Here is a 6,753-nt window from a genome sequence, read left to right as displayed (position 1 = left end):
TTGGGCGATGGTGCCAGTCTCAGAAACGGCTGCTGACTCAGCGCTACCAGAGTGGTCCAGAGAAGCCCCAGGGGGGTCAGTCATGGCATTCCCGGGCCTGCTCCTTTCCAGTCAGCACACGCACTCCGTCTAATCTTGGAGTCTCAGACTCTTAGAACAGCTGGTCTTAGAACACTGAAGATGGAAGGAACCTCAGACACCATATCACTAAAGTCCTTCCCACCCATTTTCCCATCATGCGATTTCGAGCTGGGAGTGTGCTTTGTTTTTCTGGCTGTTCTGATAAATCGTACTGTTTCAGTGGCTTACTTCCCCCTCTGGTGTGGCCTTAAAGTTAGGTTCACGTTGCACCCTCATCCCTATGGGCCTCAGAGAGACACCTAGCTCCTCAGAACTTCTCTACCCACCTTTATCTTCCATTTTTGAGGCGGTATCCACCTACCAGCAAGAGCTCTGAGCCATAAATCAGGACTTCCTGTTTTTGTCCTCTGAGCAGCGAGGGGCATTCAGCAAGTCGCACCATCCCTTTGGGCTACATTGGGGATTGACTGTATTTCCTCCAAAGTCCCTTCCAGTGTCAGTGTGAGGGGATCAGAGTAGATCATTCTGAAAGTCTTCTTTGGTTCTGGAAGTCAGTTCTCCTCTATGACAGACTGAATACATGGGTCCGGCTTAGCCCGGGGAAAGCCAAGGTTATGCACCAAATGCAAGCCTTCCTTGGATTAGCCTTGCCCTGTGCCAAGGCTTGCAAGTGCTACGTCTGTCCTCCCCCCAGGAAGAAACCGAACCCACAGCCTCGGGAAGGCCGGGCCTTCTGCCAAGAGCTCCTTTCCTTTCCCGAGCAGGTTTCTCAGTCCCTCTCCTCCCAGCCTAGATTAGACTGTCACCTCTACTCACCAATCCCCTGAGGGGTCAGGGGTGGGACTGTGGAAACCCAGAAACCGAGCTGTGACTCTTTATCTTCATCACGTGACAGGCCTACCATTCTTCCTTCAGTTGAGCTTGCCTAACCAGACCAGCACTGGGTCACTCTGTATATGAGTAGGTAGAGATTCCTGCCTGTCTGGTGACCTTGAGGACAGGCACTGCTCAGTGGGTGGATGTCACCTCTGTCCCTGGAGCATCTGGAGTACCCAGGGCCCCCACCCACCCATCTCATTTCTCCAGGGACTCTGTGTAATGTCATGATTCCTGCCTCGGGCCTGGCCACACTTTTGCCAAAGACTCCCTGTTCCCAGAACCTTCTTGGCCCCTTTGAACCAGGAAAGTAAACTAACCACTCCAGGGGGGTTTTTTGCAACGTCGATGTCGTTTTTTGCAACGTTGATGTCGTGTTCACTTGGCATCTCGTGTTTCCCCTGAAAAAAATGAACACTCTTTTTCTACACATCTAGCAAGGGCAACCCCCCCACCCCCCCCCACCACCACATGGTTTTGATGCTCAGGAGGAAACTGAACAGTTTGTGTGTGTGTGAACCAGCAGCTCACACGGTTCCGGCCCCAGCACAGACCTGGCCTCCTCGAGAGGGTCTCCCTTCCTCCCGGGTGTGTGGAGGAGAGAGAGGCCTATTGTTCCCGCCGTGGGCGTGCACTCCGGAGCCCTTCGCCAGGCAACATGCAGGGTGTTCCCCCTGGGAGTCAAAAAGCCGCCTCCAAAATCGATCACCTCCTGCTCAGTGTTGTTTTGTTTCTGCTCTTTCCTCCTCTGCTGTGCCTCCTTGCCAGACTCTAGGCGCAGGTGGAGCCCTTACTTCTTCCATACCCTGTGCACAGCGAGTGCCTTTTGTGTGCCTTTGACGTCGTTGCTCAGTTCTCTAGGGAGGGGACGAGCGTCTCTCCCACCTACAGGCTCACGCCCCGCGGTCACGCAGAGGGAGTGAACAAAGGCAGGCCCGGCCGCACGGAGGCTGGGGGTGGGCCCGGTGTGGAACGCAGAGTCCCCTCTGCCAGGATGTGGAAAGGGTGCGCGGCAGGGCTGAGCCGCCCACATTGCCAAGTGCAGGTCTGGCCGCCGGGTCCTGCCCTTGTCTGCTCAGCCAGGATCCAGCCCCGCCGAGGGCCTGAGGGACAAGTATGGCAGGAGGGGCCAGGACATTCTGGTCGGCCCGCCTCTGCCACTGTGTGACTGACCCACACGACACTGCACCTCCTAAGGTGAGCCTCTCTTCTCTGCCCCGAGTGGGGCAATAACTGCCTCCCTGCCCGCCCGCTCGCCGTGGCTGATGTTGTGAGGAGCAAACGCAATACTCTCGGAGGAAACTATGTGAGAAGCACAAGCCCTTTGTGAGTCAGCAGTGGGAGTCGTTCCTCCGTCTTTCCCCACCATCTATCTACCCGCCACCCCGCCACCCGATTTCCCGGGAACAACTCGTGAGCTTGTGCTGCCTCCTAGCGGCCAAACCTCTCCCTAGAATTTATTTCTTTTAAATTTTATTTCTATTACAATAAGAAAAATCAATAATGATGAATATGTAATAATGAATCCAGCCTGGATTATATCCGTCTTTACACCAATGCGGTCGTATAATTTTTAATATTTTTTTTAAATGGAAGAAATGGCCCACGAAGGGAGAAGTGAATAATGCAGCCTTGGATCCAAGGTGTGAGGCACCAACAAGCATCTCCTTCCCAGCCTGCTCCTCGGCTGCTGGCTGCTCCTCTAAGCCTGCAGGGAGCCTGCCTAGGGCCTGATGGTGGCCCTTTATTAAGGCCTGTATTTCACCCAAGATAATGGGGATAAGATAGAGGAACAGGTGAGAAAACAAAGCACTTGGCTGCTCTTCTTCAGCTCTTTAAACCTTTTGAAATCTCCAAAGATTACAAAATGCCTTGATAAATGGCAGTCTTTCTCTCTGCTGATATTGATAGCACTAGTTGGCCTGGAGAGAAATTAGAGTTCCTGCATGTTAAAAATAACAATGACCAGTAACTGCCGTGTTCCCTCTTTATGAGAGGCTCCTCACACGTGTTCTCCAGACTTCTCGCCACAGCTCTGAGGCAGCAACTGCCCCTATTTTTAGATGAAGAGTTTGGGGCCCAAGAGGTCACGTGCTGTTAAGAGGGGTACAACAGCTCGAACCCAGGTATCTAGCTTCAGATCCCTCCTCTTCTCCCTGAGTATCTGGAGATGAATTACCTGGGCCCCACAGGTTGAGAATGCAGAATGAGGACAATCTGCATGGTGGGGAGGAAAATGCTGAAAAAAAATTAACAAGTCTTTTCTTTTTTCCCTACCCGTGGAATAGTCAAGTCGACCTCCAGTCACAATAAATAATTGACTGAAAACTTGTGACCTTGATCTTCTCATGATCCTTTTCCCTTCTCATCAGATGGAGATTCCTTCAGAGCATTCGACATTCCAGATATCTCTTTACTCCCCTTATTGGCCTTTTCCCAGGCCTCTGAGGAGCTTCTTTTTAGACTCAGCTTGCTGGCATTGGGACCGGGGCGAAAGGTTGGCAGAGGTTCCCCCCCGTGCCCTGCTCCAGCCCCGTGCCCTCGCTTTCCTCCTAAGCAGGCAGGATGATGGGCATCTAGAGACCCACTGCAGAACTGAGAAGAATTTTGTCAACTTGGGGCTTTGAGGAAACCAGTGAGCACAGCACTGAAAAGCTTCCAGGGTCTGACAGTGGAAGGACAGACAGACAGCTGAGTCACAGAAGCCAAGGGGACCCAAGAAGGCAGCTGCCAACCCACCACAGGCATTGCTGGTTCTAGGACTGGGTTTCCCAAGAAGGTCTTCTGACACCCATCGGGCATCGAAATGACATGCAGGATTGCTTCTTTGCCCATGTGAGGCCAGAACATTCGAGCACATGTGTAGAAAACCTTCTTCCAGATCTTCTGTCTCTGGGGAAGAACTAAGTGAGATTATAGTTGGGTTCTTATACAGTCTAGGAAAACTCACATTTCATCGACATCTCCTGTGTGCCAGCCACTGGCATGTTTGCATCTCATTTAACCACGAAGAACACCCTGTGAGCTTGGGCTTTTTTGCCCTTTTACACACATTAGTAGATGAGGTTCAAGAGGCTGAGAGATCACAAAGCTAATTAGAAGAATATGAATTCAGGGCATGATGCAAGCTCCAGAAACACACCGTACTGTTGAGACTATAGTTTGAGTTACCTAAGACACCTTTGTATACTTTTCTGCTTTGGGACTGAAGAGAGTCCCTTGTAGCATGTGAGTTGAGTGCATCTGACCTTCCTGTTGATTGGATTTACAAACTGAGTGATCAGATAACTTAGTTATGTATATGTGCACCTGCACTCGGCATTGGCCTCTGCCCAAGTTTCCTTCCCCCTTCCTCCACCGCACAGGAAGGCCAAGTCATGACTGTGTCAGTTCCTAAGGTCTCATTTGTCTGTCTACCACTGACGTCTGGGCAGCAGTGGGTCAATAGACCAAGAAAAAAATGGAGAGAACATGGGCTTTGAAACCAGGCATACTTGGGTTTAAATTCCACCTCTGCCATATTTTTAGGAAAAAACTACCTAGATTCTAGGATGAGGCCAGGGACAAAGAGGTTAGAAGCAGAGTCATGTGGTCTCTAGCCTCTTCTGAGTATTAGAAGGCAGGTACCAAGGCCGGCTCTCTCCAGAACAGTCAGGGCCTTCCTGCCCAGAGATGGGGAACGGGCCACAGCTGATAGCTGGCAACTCTCAGCTCATGGGACCTAATTTCAGGGGCCCAAACAAGACTCAGGCGGTTCCTGTCCCAATTCTCTCCCACATACTGGTCTAAACCTCACTTTTAAGGCTCTGGTCATGAGCCAAATTTAACCATCCCTGGTAGGGGATGACACTTTACTATGTTAAAGAGACGAAGCATGGAATTAGCGGGGAGCATCTTTTTGGAGCCCATGAGGATCCAGGCTTTCCACATGCTCTCGTGGCCTCTGTCCTCTCATCTTTAACATATAATAGATAATGATACATAAGGACAACTGACACTTCTGTAGGGCTGCTCTCATTTTTACTTAAATTAGCTCATTTAAATGCTCACATTAGCCCAATTCCCATTTTTTCGTGAGGTGGGCATGTAGGTCAATCACCTGCCAAAGATCGAATCGAGTGTGAGTAGCAAAGCTCGACTTTGAACTCAGCAGTCAGGTGGCAGTGTCCCTCCCTGCTCTTGACCTCTACACCATTCTGGTTCTTTCGGAAATAATGAGGCCTCCCTTTTAGGTATGAGGGCAGGATTAAGAGAGATCGTGCATCTAAAGTTTGCGGCACAAAGCAAGGACTCAATTAATGCTCTTTTCCTTCCCTAGCCTTTCAGATATGAGAGGAGAGAAGCCTACCTCTCTCAGCCAAGGTCTGTCTTGTACATACAGGTGCTCAGCCAGTGTCTGATGGATCAATAAAAAGGCAGATCGTGATGAGGTGGGTGGCCGGAGGGAGGGGAAGGAAAAAGAAGTGGATATGCGAGGCCGAGGTCAGAGGCCTAAAACTGTGTCAAGCGCCCTGGCTTTCCTGGAGTCAGCCCTGCATTCTCAGGTGCCACTATGCTGACTGGGGGGTCTGATTCTGTGGTTTGGACTTCAGCTCCTACCTGCCCTTATAATACAGTGTTAGCCTCACTTATAGGCCTGGGAGCCCCTGGGGAGAAGGAGGCAGCACTCTCTACCCGGCTAGAACTGAGAAAAGACTGAGGCTGCTCATTATGGGTGGCAGTGCAGGGTGGCGGGTGGAGTTTGGGGGGCTGGTGTAAGGAAACAGGGCTGTTCTGTTTCAGGCCTATTACAACCCAACCTCACAGCCAAGCAGTGGCTGCCCCGTCCCTGCTCTCGCCTGACTCAACTCTGGCAAATGGACGGTTTCTTAGAACCCAGACGAAGGTCTCTATAGGGGCAGAGGGAGCCCAGCTCTCCAGACAGTCTCCAAGCCATCCTGGCACATTTCAGAAAAATCCATCTTACCAACACAGGCTGTCTGGGCAATGTTTGCTGAGGTGCATTTATTTCTGTTTATCAAGATTACACCGGCCAAGGTCAGGTGTGCTCAGTCCAAAACAAGCAGACCTTGTCCGGGCAACATACCAAAGTATTGGTTTCACCACGTTCTCTCTGAATGTCCCTCATCTCAATTGATACATCATGATCGGGATGGTTTAAGATGACTAAAATGGACTGCCGCTCCCTGCTCCAACTTTGTTTATAGCCTACATATCCCATGCAACATGAAACGAGGCTGTTTTTCCCCATAAAACGGAGTTGCTGAATCCCGATTGCTTGGATGTTTTGGGAGTGGTGGTTTAAAAATCCCACCCACCGCTTCAGTCTGCTCTGCTCTGCTCTGTGTAAGCACAGCCACCACCCCAGACTCCAGGAGAGAATAGTCCACTGTCCTTGTTCTGTTTCATTCCACGTGACCAGCCGAACCGGGCTGTTCGTGTTCAGGCTCTGCAAAGGAGAGTCAACATCCTGCTTCAATCACTGACATTTCGGAAGGGTTCTTGAAATGACGAAATGGTTTCTTTGCACTGTCCACATATTTATCATCGCTGAATATTTATGAAGTACCCACACCAAGGCTGCTTGCCAGTTCTGAACCCAGATAAGAGGAAAGTTTCTTTGTTCTGTTTCAGAGGGGGTTTGTCAGTAAACTGTTTCTTTTAACCTCTGACAGCCTTTTCCTGGAAAAAAAAAATGTCATTTTGTTTTTGCAAATGAAAGAGGGAATACGTTACGGGAACGAATAATTTGTTTACGTGTTAGGTTCGAATGCAGACAGTGCTTGTTTTCTGAAA

The sequence above is a fragment of the Pteropus alecto genome, unplaced genomic scaffold (genome assembly GCF_000325575.1).
Source record: "Pteropus alecto unplaced genomic scaffold, ASM32557v1 scaffold81, whole genome shotgun sequence".
Lineage (NCBI taxonomy): Eukaryota > Metazoa > Chordata > Mammalia > Chiroptera > Pteropodidae > Pteropus > Pteropus alecto.
This window is presented reverse-complemented; position numbering follows the sequence as displayed.